This window comes from Schistocerca nitens, chromosome 6 (assembly GCF_023898315.1).
Source record: "Schistocerca nitens isolate TAMUIC-IGC-003100 chromosome 6, iqSchNite1.1, whole genome shotgun sequence".
In the NCBI taxonomy this organism is placed as follows: Eukaryota; Metazoa; Arthropoda; class Insecta; order Orthoptera; family Acrididae; genus Schistocerca; species Schistocerca nitens.
Window position 1 is genome coordinate 382,633,137 of NC_064619.1, and position 11,790 is coordinate 382,644,926.

Below are 11,790 nucleotides of genomic sequence, written 5' to 3' on the forward strand. Positions count from 1 at the left end.
GGACATGCAAATATTGCCACAGTTCCGTGGGAATTGTATGGCAGCTCAATCCGATATTCTCACGATGTAACATTCTAGATTTCTGTAGTGACTGCACAACACTGACAAAAACTTTTACAGGAACAGAGGGCCTCTATTGTATTTCTCAACCTCCAAACTACCGCTGAAGTTTTAACTTCTTGTTGTCAAGTTGCTCTATAAAAGAAAAAAAAAAAACTTTTCACGAAAGACATTTCTTCTTATTTTTCTGCCGTAACTTGTACTAAATTATACCACTACTTCGGAAAAATATTTAGCTGAGGTAACTGAATTGAAAACTAAATATAGTCGTGGAAACGAAAGAAATGAGATGGGAAAGCTTCGGAGACAGCTCTTAGCGGCGTATTATAATGAACCAGATCGTTTCGACACTCTTTAAAAATTCCGGTAACGACGTCGCAGACGCCCTAGTACGCGTACGAGGACGACTTGTTTAGTGGCCTAAAGAACTACCAATTTGGCATCGTGCACTTGTAATTCTTATCAATTTACACGGCTTGTTTCTGAACAAGAGTGTAAAGAAATACTAGTGAAAGGTTAGCGGAGCATGAATAAAGTGCTGTCGTGAAACGCCTAAGTGATAATAAAAACACTTGCATTCAGCTGAAATGAACTGACTGTGCTACAACAGGGTATCTTGTACCGGAGAATTTTAACGCTCGAGCGTGAACGATTACTTCTTTCACAACGTGAATTATGCGTCCCAGTGGTTCCAGGGTCGTTATTGCCAGTACGAAAAAGCGCCCGGGAGAATGCAATTACTTTAAGCAATCGACCTTCTTTGGTGGCTCTCTCAACATTATTGGTTTGAAATACTTAAAGTGCCACTTAACAATATTTCCATACTAAGTCAAGTCTGACAGAATGAAATAAAATAAAATGAACTTCTACAAATAGAAGATTGTCATTTACGTTCCCAAATTTAGAACAGACGTACTACGACCAGGATGTTTAGTCATTAAAAATGTACGTTGAATATGAACGTTGCATTTACATTATGGAACATCATTTTTAACATTATTATTTAAATATTCTACTCAGGTTTGATCTGTAACTTGCTGGAAGTAAACATTATCGCGCACAACGAACGATAATTCTTGGTATTATGTATTCAAATTAATTAAATGTAAATAAACATTCACTCCTTTTCAATGTAAAATTCTCGTTTCGTTAAATGTTAGCAGAAAACAGCCAGATTAATTTCTAATAAAGAGCGCCTTGTCAATACACAGGACCAGTATAACCACATTATCACGTGGTACGCATATACTCCACTGGGAACAGTGACCTGCTGTATGATTCACTCAGCTAGAGCCGCCAGAGGTATGTATGGAAGATTCGTCTGACACTCGCAGATATACGGGTAGGAATGAAGGCGTGGAAAGGTACATTCTGTCATGACCAATTCATAAGCAGTTAAAACTGTTTGTTTCTTGAGAGAAATAAGGTTGAAAATGAATGAATGTAATGCGTCACTTACCTCCATAATACGATTCGCAACATTTTCACACGCATTACTCCTGTCGATTATTCATAAAACAATTAAATTCTCCCAGTCAAATAATTTAAAAAGTAGTCGACAGTATTTATATTAATAAAGAATTACATTGCTCAAGGAGCTATGAACGTGCTATGTATTTAGTTCCCTTTGTTAGAGTTCACTTTGATTTCCTCGAACATAAATTGTTACTTAAGATATACTAAATACTGATCACTTTCGCATTTAATGAATTAACTATGAACATCAAAACGAAACATACATCGCAAAAGAAGTGAAGGGCATGAATGTTTCATGTTGGCTGAGGAAAGAAGGAATCTTACGCGGTAATATACTCTTAGGAGGAACCGGAACACGTTTTATATTACAGTGATTTACTCGAACATCGGGTAAGGAAGATTAATATTATAAGAAGGAGCACCGTCACCAAGTGATCAGGAACAAGAAAGGATGTTAGGTGAAGTATTGTTTAGTAGATCATCACTATACCCCCCTGACGTGAGTTAGGGTAAAGAAGGGAAACGTAAAGATAGGTAGTTTACAGGGAGGATACCATTGTCTCAGGAGCAACACGCCACAGTATATGTGGTATACGCATGAAGTCAGTTTTGAAAGAATTGTGTTGTTCGCATTACGGACATGCTGACAGACATTGATCATAAAGGTAATGCTTACTTTGACGGCAGAGTAACGTAAATTTAAAGAAGATCGACTCTAAACTAATTTCTTCGCTGCGTGAGAATGTTTGGTTTAAGAATGAAGAGGATAAGTCGTGTTAGATTAAGGCAAACACAGGCACCCTCTCATATATTTTTTCGTCATTCCATAGGTGAGAAAGTAGTACGGCAGTAAGTAATAATGATATAAATTAATCTGCACAGTCTATCTTGTGTACACAACAGTCGTCTATGCAAATGCAATTGGGGCGAAACGGCTTTCACATTTGCGCGAAAAGTCATTAAGGTGTCTGTGAGGTTCGTTACTCTCCTCAATTAAGAATTTGTTAGTGGAAATTCTGCAGTAGATATTAGAACTTTTTATTCGTTTCATATCTCCATCAGCATTGACTACCCGCTACGCTACGATACGCGTGTTATGAACGAACTAACCGAAACGTCCTCTGGTTTTAGTAAGCTCCATTGTGTACCTAGGTACATTATCGTCAAGATACATTCTCCTCTGCTATACAAGAAATGAGGATAATTGAAATGAACTTTCCACAAAATGCTTCATAGATTTCTTTGAGTACATACGAGCTCGTGTGATCGTGTAATAGTCTCTACGTTTTTGGAGTAAATGACTATAGAATTTCGTTAGGTCTGCTTTACCCCTTAGTTCCCGAGAAGCTAGAGCACTCTAAGGAACGCTATATTCAAATCATCTTTCATTTTACATGTTCAAAGATATCAGTCCAGCGTCCAGTTTGATGCCGTGATCCAGTTCATCGTGAATTGAAACGGCCATTATCAAAATGGACTAACAAAAATTGCAGTCTACAGCTGAATTTTGTTAACTTTGCTGTGAAAACTTTTCACGTACATTTATAAATTCAAAATTTGCGTTGCTTCGGGAGTCATGAAACACAGCAATCCTTTGTATCCCGTGACCATGTAGCAGACGAAAGCCGTACTGGATGCCAGATATGTCGAAGCACAACCGTTACCATATTAAAATAATGGCAAGGGCCACCGATTGAAATACTGACCCAACAACCAACACTGCGTTGGTACAAGTGGTCATGAAAGTATGGACTTTAAGACGAAGCAGTGGTGGGTGAAATTACTTGCTATAGTGGAAAGCTGCTGACGCGTTTCCTGATGCCCCAGGAATCCGGATTGTATGAGAGCGGTGCCAGTAGCGAAAACAACCATCTACAAGTGAAATACACCAAAATAAATAAACAAACGGAGAGCAAATTGTTTATAGTGTTTGTAGTAGATTAGCAGCTGGGTAATTGTTTAAGGGTTTTATTGCAGTATTGTAGTAGAAGTAGTTTTAGATTTTTATCTCTTTTTTAAATTAAGTATCATAAATAAATAATTCATACATAACTTATTACGATCCAAGAAAATGTGACTTGTACGGCCTATATTAGCTTGTCAGGTAACAGGCAGCAATCATAAAGAATAAATAGACGAAAATAAATAAATCAATAAGCTCACTAGGTGAATACTGGGCTGGTACAAAAGTACCGCCTCAGTTATATTATTCACAAACATTTAGAAAACTTTCGCACATTTTCACATGAATAACTTGATAGGCAGGCAGTTAAGATACACATATTCCGTCTGGGAGAGATGAGACAGGGGTACCGAGTTGACAACTGAAAGAGCATCTGGCCACCCCTTTGCTTAACCATACCAAAACAGTTAATAACCATGAAGACCCAGCATGTGGGAGAAGGGCACAATAAAAAGAAGTTTAACGAAACTTTATGATCACTGCCGCGGTCGTACCAACGTTTATAAAGGAGGAAATTTACCAGGGAACCAGGGAGAAGTATGTTCTGAATGCTGACGAACATTTACTATGACGAGTGATTAGCATCGTCAATATGTTGTGCGTTTTACTGAGCTACAGCACCGCGCGATCCACGCCAGCGCAGCGAGAACCTATACCCGCGAAATACTGGTGAATCTAACGTTAATACGGCTACCAAAAAAATCTGAAAAAGCCTAATTCCGATTACAGATCGTTTAGTTCACCAACGCTTTGTCGTGATTGTTCAGCAGGTCGTAGGGCTGTGGTCAAAATATTACACTGCGCGCGCTCGCACGCACACGCACATAGACAAACGCGCACGCACGCACACACAGACACATACACACCGATTTAATACGTAATTTCTCAATTCTATATTTTTGCTACACTAGTGTAACAGATTGTGTGAAGACGACGCTCTGCCTCCATCAGTTATCTTCTAGAGATGGGAAAAGATGTTTAATAGCATCTTAATAGCTGATAAATGATATGTTGCTGCTGGAAATTCGTCGAGTGAGAAAATACAATGGAAAAATTGAAATTTGTGGTGCGGTTGACGGTTTTGTGCAGTAGGATAATTGCTATTTTGTTTGACATAGGAATCTTCTACCGACAACCAGGCGTTGTTTGTCCAGGGAATGTGACAAACAGCGCCTTCTTCTGCTATACGTACACTGAAGAGCAGTCAGTCGGATGTAATCATGGTGTTCATTACTAATGAGATCGCTATTACCTTCTAACGCACAAGAAAGAATTATATATACGCACGGCATGTCAACAATGGGTATTCGTTAACTCATAATCGGTATGCATTAATGAAATAGATCTCTTTGCCTTTCAATCGAAGAAAAAACAACGGTGTTTGTGCACTTATTCAAAAATCCTATCCAGTTGCGAATAAATCATACAAATAGACCTAGAGTAATTCTTGAGGCCGTAGATAATTATCACTTGTTGGATACCTAGGAATGTGACTGATTCATACAAATGGTCGCATACCACGAAATGCTAAGCATCGCAAATCGGCCACCAACAGGATGTAAAACTGCCTCGTGTCGAAAATATCAAGATATGTAACGCAGTGGAATAAATATGAGAACTATGCGTGCGAGGTATTATTCCAAAATCAATTCACAATAGAGACGTTTCATTGTTTCTCACTTCAGCTCCTACTTTACTGATTTGGGGGAAAATCCTGATAAATTTTAATCTTACATAAAGTAAGTAAACAGATCCAAGTCAGTCTTACGGCCATTCTGCGACCATTGAACACTGAAATTATTTTGCTGAGGAAGATCGTTCTATGTCTCCTGGTTTCAACTGTCACATGAGCGCCAAAATGATAGATACTGAGATAAATGATTGCAGGTCAGAAAACGAAATAAAATAACGAAATAACCCAGCAGAGGAAATATGACTGGACCGTATGCGATAAGTGTACGATTCTATGCAGCTTACGCAACAGAACCATGTAAATAGGATCAATCGTTGAACGCTGGAACCATGAAAGCTTACAAGCAGTCGGAAAAAAATTTATATGCCATTTACAGCCATTTGGAACTGACAGGCACAACTGTGGGTGTATACGTCTGACATCAATCAGTTTTATAATTTTCGGCCACATTTTATGCTGCTTTATTGTTATCGTTCTGCAAACTGAAAATATCATCTGTAGGAAGTAAATTGTTTGAAGCCACGGTCACTAATCTTGAGAATGGATTGCTATAGTGAAGCGCTGTCACAGAGTGAATAACAAACGAACTCATGGAGTTTTTGATGGATCTATTGGGTGACTGAGTTGTTACTAGTAGATAACAAGTTGTCCTAACCTGGGAGAAATTCTCACATGTGAAAGTTACTTCACTTTTACCCCAAGTGTAATTCTTCCTCGGCATCGTTCGTGAATGGAAGAGGATGGAGGGGGATGGCAGATGCAGCAGTGGTTCCCTCCGCTACATCCCGTAAAGTGATCAGTGTAAAACGAAAGAAGATTTCGGGAATTTATTATCATGTAGCAATTGTTTACCTCCAACAAGAAGAAAATTAAATGCTATACACTTTTAGTGCCTGTATGTGAAACTATTACACCTCTTCCCATCCCCCATGAACCGTGGACCTTACCGAGGTTGGGTGACTTAAGTGCCTCAACGATACAAACAGTCCTACCGTAGGTGGAACCTCAACGGATGTTTATCTGTGGAAGGTCAGACTAGCATTTAGGGTTCCTGGCGCTGGGCAGCAGTCTTTTCAGTAGTTGCACGAGCAATAGTCTAGATAATTGAGTGATCTGTCCTTGTAACTTTACCCAAAGTGGCCGTGCTGTACTGCACTGAGAAAGCAGGACAAAGCTGCAGACGTTACATTTCCCAAGCACGAGTTGCTCTACTGTGCGTGAAAAGCTGCACGAGACCATTCTTCGAACTGAAGACATCATCCGCAGTGGTTACAACCTATATGATGCGATGGGAAGCAGTAACAGATTTCAGACTGAATTCCATAGGTATATAATACACTCTCTTGAGGGCAGATACAGTAACACTGCGATGGAGAGACACTGAGATGCTCCAAGATGTCTAAGTGTACTGAATCAGTCACGTTGTTGAAAGAGTCGATTGTATGCCCTTCAGTGGTTAATGATTGAGTTAGTGGTCACTGGTCTTACTGGTATGGTACTGTTAGGAGAGAAGTACCTATAGCCAAATAGTTTCATACGTCTAGTAATTTCCATGCACGTCACACATGCAGGATGATTCGCGAAGCATTATAGAGAACCCTAGTACTAAATATACCATAGATTTTAACGATTTTCACTGCGCGGACTGAAATGAAGGTTTACGATTCATCTGACCATTAATATGACCGGTATACATATTGTCATTAATGATAGTTACTTTTCCTGTTGACAGTATTTCATAAATTATCCATTAGCAACTGGTATTGGATCAAATACTCAAAAGCAAATAGGAATTCCTGACACCGACACCGCCCCCCCCCCCACCCTCTCACACTCTCTCTCTCTCTCTCTCTCTCTCTCTCTCTCTCACACACACACACACACACACACACACACAGAGAGAGAGAGAGAGAGAGAGAGAGAGAGAGAGAGAGAGAATTAAATTGCACCATTCTAAATTGCATGTTCTCAAACGTAGCGACAAATAACATCTCGAGTAGGTCTGAAAGGAAGATCGAACGGCGGAAATATTGCGGCTAAGGTCTGCGGCCTATCCTAGCCACTGGAGGTGGTCTCAGGCACTTTGTTTGCCATGAATAGGCGCTGAAGTAGAACAGTTCGCCACGAACTTCACGAAACAGTGGCGTGCTGCACGAAGTAGCCAGGAGGAAAAATTTTTCGGCGGTAAGCGCACGAGTGGTGCACAAAGGAAAAGTACCGTAGTTGTTAATCACGCTCACTCGCTTAAAACTATTTCTGCAAGGACCAGGTTTCAGATGGAATTCACAAACGGCGAGCTGAGGTTTTATTTGGTTTATGTTTCCTCCTCCGCTGCACAGAAGCTACACGTATTGTAAAATAGCTTAGATTAACCAAAATACTGAAAGAAACCTGGAGTCTTTGTTTCAGTGTCTGTCGGTTGAGAACAACGTGTTCACAAGGTAATCAGTCAAGATAGTAGGTATAGCAGGTAATGGACTGACTTTATGACTGCAGAAGTGTGTTTAACTTCAACAGTATAAACGCAACCTGCGGCAACAAACTCAATTTGTACCGTAGAACGCGAGGTCATTGCAAGCAGTATCGGTCATATGATGGCAACACGGAGATTACTCTGTCTCGAAACATGCAAATGAGCAAATCAAGTGCCTTTTGTATGACTGTACCCCCTTGACATTTGGTGTGGATTGTAGTACTACAATGAAGAAGAAAATTGTACACTGCATTTTGCTGCCAGTGTGTGATAAGTGAATGAAACATCTGTCCTTCAGTGGAATGTGTGGAACAACGCTAACCGTAAAAACAATGTCCCTTAGAAGAAACCATAAAATAAAAAATAAATGTTTATGTTAGGATATATGAAGTGCTTCGATTGTAAGTTTTAGTTTAATCACACTCTACTAGAAGACGTACGTTAATGATACGTTAGCAGCGACAGAGAAACAGATACAAACATCAAAGTATTTACGAGAAATATGTCAGTGGATAGGGGGCATCCTATAACCGTTTGGTTGTTAAACGGGAGAAATTCTTAATAATAACAGTGACAAGATAAAATTACTTGCCGAACGTCGACCTGGTACTATGTTTATACTGTTCGGAGAAAATCGTCCGAATTAAATATATCTGCATGACATTTATAATTCGTCGGGTAGTTTCTTTCGCTGCCGCACTACTGTACTTTCATTGGATCATTAAAAACGCCTCCAAATGAAGCTACATTTCTTTTACAAAACCTCCTCCAATTGTGATGTACACTGTTCTTAGGAACTCGTGCCAACAGAGATATGAAAAGCGACAAGGTACTTAAAAGTCAAGACTATCTGAGGACAAGTATCTATGAACTTTTAACCTATTTTGTGTGCGCCATGGAATATAATTGATATCTTCAACATTTCGCGGTCCTGTCAGCAACTCTATAAATATTAATTTTAATTTCAATAACCAACAACCTCAGATGCACCGTTTACCGTTGATTTCCAGTACTGCACTCGTGGCTGCAGCATCGCGGTCGCGAAGTGGGGCCTAGACAGTTTCAGATAACTTTTTAAAGTTTGACGATAATTTATGGATTTGTAGTTTTAGCTTGACGATGTCCATTATGGACAAACGGTAGTTCCTGTTATTTTGAAGAAGGTTAGGTTATCCCGACTGAAACCCAGGTAAATTCTAGTTAAACGGTGCAACTTAAGCTGTTGGTTATTAAAATTATATAATTAATAGTTAAGATAACATTTCACATCTTTATGCTTTCACAGACACGAAAAAAAAAATATTGATGACGTCTCTGGCCGCGAAATCCTGCGCACATATTGTGAAACTAAGTCAAACGAGATTGGAGAAGTAATTAAGTATTCCATGAGGTTTCCAGCTAGCAGCCGGATGACGTCGACATCATATCAGGATAATTCGGCTGACAACCATTCAGCTATCTCCCGGTGAATTTTACGCTGTAATACTCACCTGAAGATAACTCAATGGTTGTCAGCCGAAATATCGTGGCATGGTGTCGACGTCATCTGGCTGCAAGCCCGCAGACTCACGGAAAGCCATTATGCCGGGAAGACGTCGAGAGTCAAAATTATTTTAATTTTCGCTTTGATCTATCATAATGTGCGATTCAACGGCGATATAAATTCAACAGAACTATTGTTTCAGATCACAAATAGTGGTTTTTTTTCTTCAATTTCATGGTGTTAATTAATTATTTTGTTGGGGTATATGTGAGATCTGATTAAAACGACTACATGCTGTGATTGACAGTCAACTAAACTTACCTCGTCTCAGCTTGTGTAAGCCTGGCGACTGTCGAATCTTCCTAAGCGCGAGCTAAATTCATCTGTCACTTCGCTACCGTCACTGCGACACACGTGTTCCCACACGGTTCACCACGTATCACTAAGACGTACCACCTCCCAGGAACGTGAGGCGAGAGAATCAGTAAACAAATTTCCTCTTCATACCTTCCAGCAAGCTCGGAGACAACACTTTTCAGAGGACTGTCACTGAAATGCCAGAGCGCACGGTGACAGCTGCCGCGAGGGACATCACACGGGAGGGCACAGTCGCTGGCACATGCACGGGGAAAACAGACGACGCGTGCTCGCTCGTTTCTCGCAGTACACACGCTACGCCGGTACGAACGCCCGCCCGACAGGCGGATTCCCTCGGGGTGCGCGGCTACGCACGCGTCGGCTGTCCCGGGAGGACGCGACAGGTCCTGCGCCTTGCGTCGGGCTTCTGCCCGCGGGCTGCCGGTGGAGGCAGCAGCAACAGCAGCGGCAGAGCGGCCGTGGGCGGGCGCAGACGGGCGCCGGCGGCTGCAGGACGGGCACTGCCGGCCGCGCGCGACCCGAGCGCCGCGCGCCGCACGGCGCATGCGCGCAGCGCACAGTGCGTCGAGCCGCGCCGCCTGCAAACGTTTATTGGCTTGCACCGCGGTCCGCTGCGCTCCGACGATGTGATGCGTGTAAATCTTGTCACCCAGCTGTGCGAGCTGGCGGCACGTACGATCAGAATTACATGTGCAGTCAGGAGCACACGTAATCGTAATGGAGTGACAGTTTTAAATCTCTATTTCTTTTTTGAAAAGTCTTTGCGGCTTGTCACACATTTCATCTCGGCTAAGCGCCCATGGTATGGTGTCACCGCCAGACACCACAGTTGCTAGATGGTAGCCTTTAAATCGGCCGCGGTCCGTTAGTATACGTCGGACCCGCGTGTCGCCACTATCAGTGATTGCAGACCGAGCGCCGCCAAACGGCAGGTCTAGTCTAGAGAGACTCCCTAGACTCGCCCCAGTTGGTCGGTTGGTTGGTTGGTTGTTTGGTGGAAGAGACCAAACAGCGAGGTTATCGGTCTCATAGGATTAGGGAAGGATGGGGAAGGAAGTCGGCCGTACCCTTTCAAAGGAACCATCCCGGCATTTGCCTGGAGCGATTTAGGGAAATCACGGAAAAACTAAATCAGGATGGCCGGACGCGGGATTGAACTGTCGTCCTTCCGAATGCGCCCCAGTTGTACAGCCGACTTTGCTAGCGATGATTCACCGACTACATACGCTCTCATTAGCCTTCAGCTACGTGATTTGCTACGACCTAGCAAAGGCGCCATATTCAGCTACTATAATCTGAACAGATAATATTGTGAATCATGTACCGTCAAGAGCGACGTTCATGTTTAATGGATTAAAGTTAAGTATCAAACTAATTACGTCCACTTTCTGAATTCTAATTCCTTGTCATGTTCCAGACCTCACGTCAGTATGGTTCTTCCCTCCTCATGCCAGCCTGCGTGAGCTAAAACGCGTGCATTTCGGCTTCCACTAGTAACACGGTGTTGGCTCTTCAGCCAACACATCACCTGGTACGCTTCTTATCAGAACTAGATTTTCAAAAAGATTCATCGCACTTCTACACGGCCCAGTCACACTGACCACCGTCTATGTTCGGCGTATCGGGAGGACGCGGGCAACAGGGCAGTTGCCGTAAAGCGGAAACGGAGCGATTTATCTGATGTCTTAACGAGCATGATCATTGGCTTTCCGATCACGGGTGGAAGTATATCCGAAACGGCTCGGGAGTCTGGGCGCACAGGCTCACGAGGGATGTGCCGCCATGACAGTGAGAAGGCTCCAGAGAAGTATGATATTGAGATCTGTGGGGGCCTACTGAAGATCTCCAAGGGAGGGGGGGGGGCTATTAGTCATTACGGGGCTCTGCCCTCTGGACATTGAAATAAGGGAACAAGCGGCTTGGTACTGGCCAAAAAAGGGAAATTATGAGAAAATTGTAGACATCATGGGTGTAAGGGCGGAGGACAGAAGGGAAATAAGGAAAAGAGGGGAGGAACTTTTGCAGGAGTCTTGGGAGATAGAAGAAACTGGACGTAGAATTTTCCAGTTCATATTAGATCTGAGGGAGCGCTTGGACATGAAATATTTTGAGGCTACACGAGGACTGAACCATTTTCTCACTGGCCATGGACCCTACCCGACATACTTATGTCGATTTGGGAAGAGGGCTACACCCGCGTGTGACAGTGGCGTGTCAGAGGGTACTCCCGACCATGTAGTTTACGAGTGCCCCCTCTTAAGTGA

At 42.4% G+C, this 11,790-nt stretch overlaps 1 protein-coding gene across 1 annotated transcript in view; it reads right to left on the minus strand.

Moving 5' to 3' along the window:
* Nucleotides 1-10,005, minus strand: part of LOC126263075 (hemicentin-2) — a 2,049,386-nt gene extending 2,039,381 nt beyond the window's left edge. Inside the window, exon 1 of the mRNA XM_049960064.1 lies at nucleotides 9,470-10,005. The gene's annotated coding sequence lies outside the window, so the exon portion shown is untranslated. The remainder of the gene's footprint in view (nucleotides 1-9,469) is intronic.
* Between the last annotated feature and the right edge of the window lie 1,785 nt (nucleotides 10,006-11,790).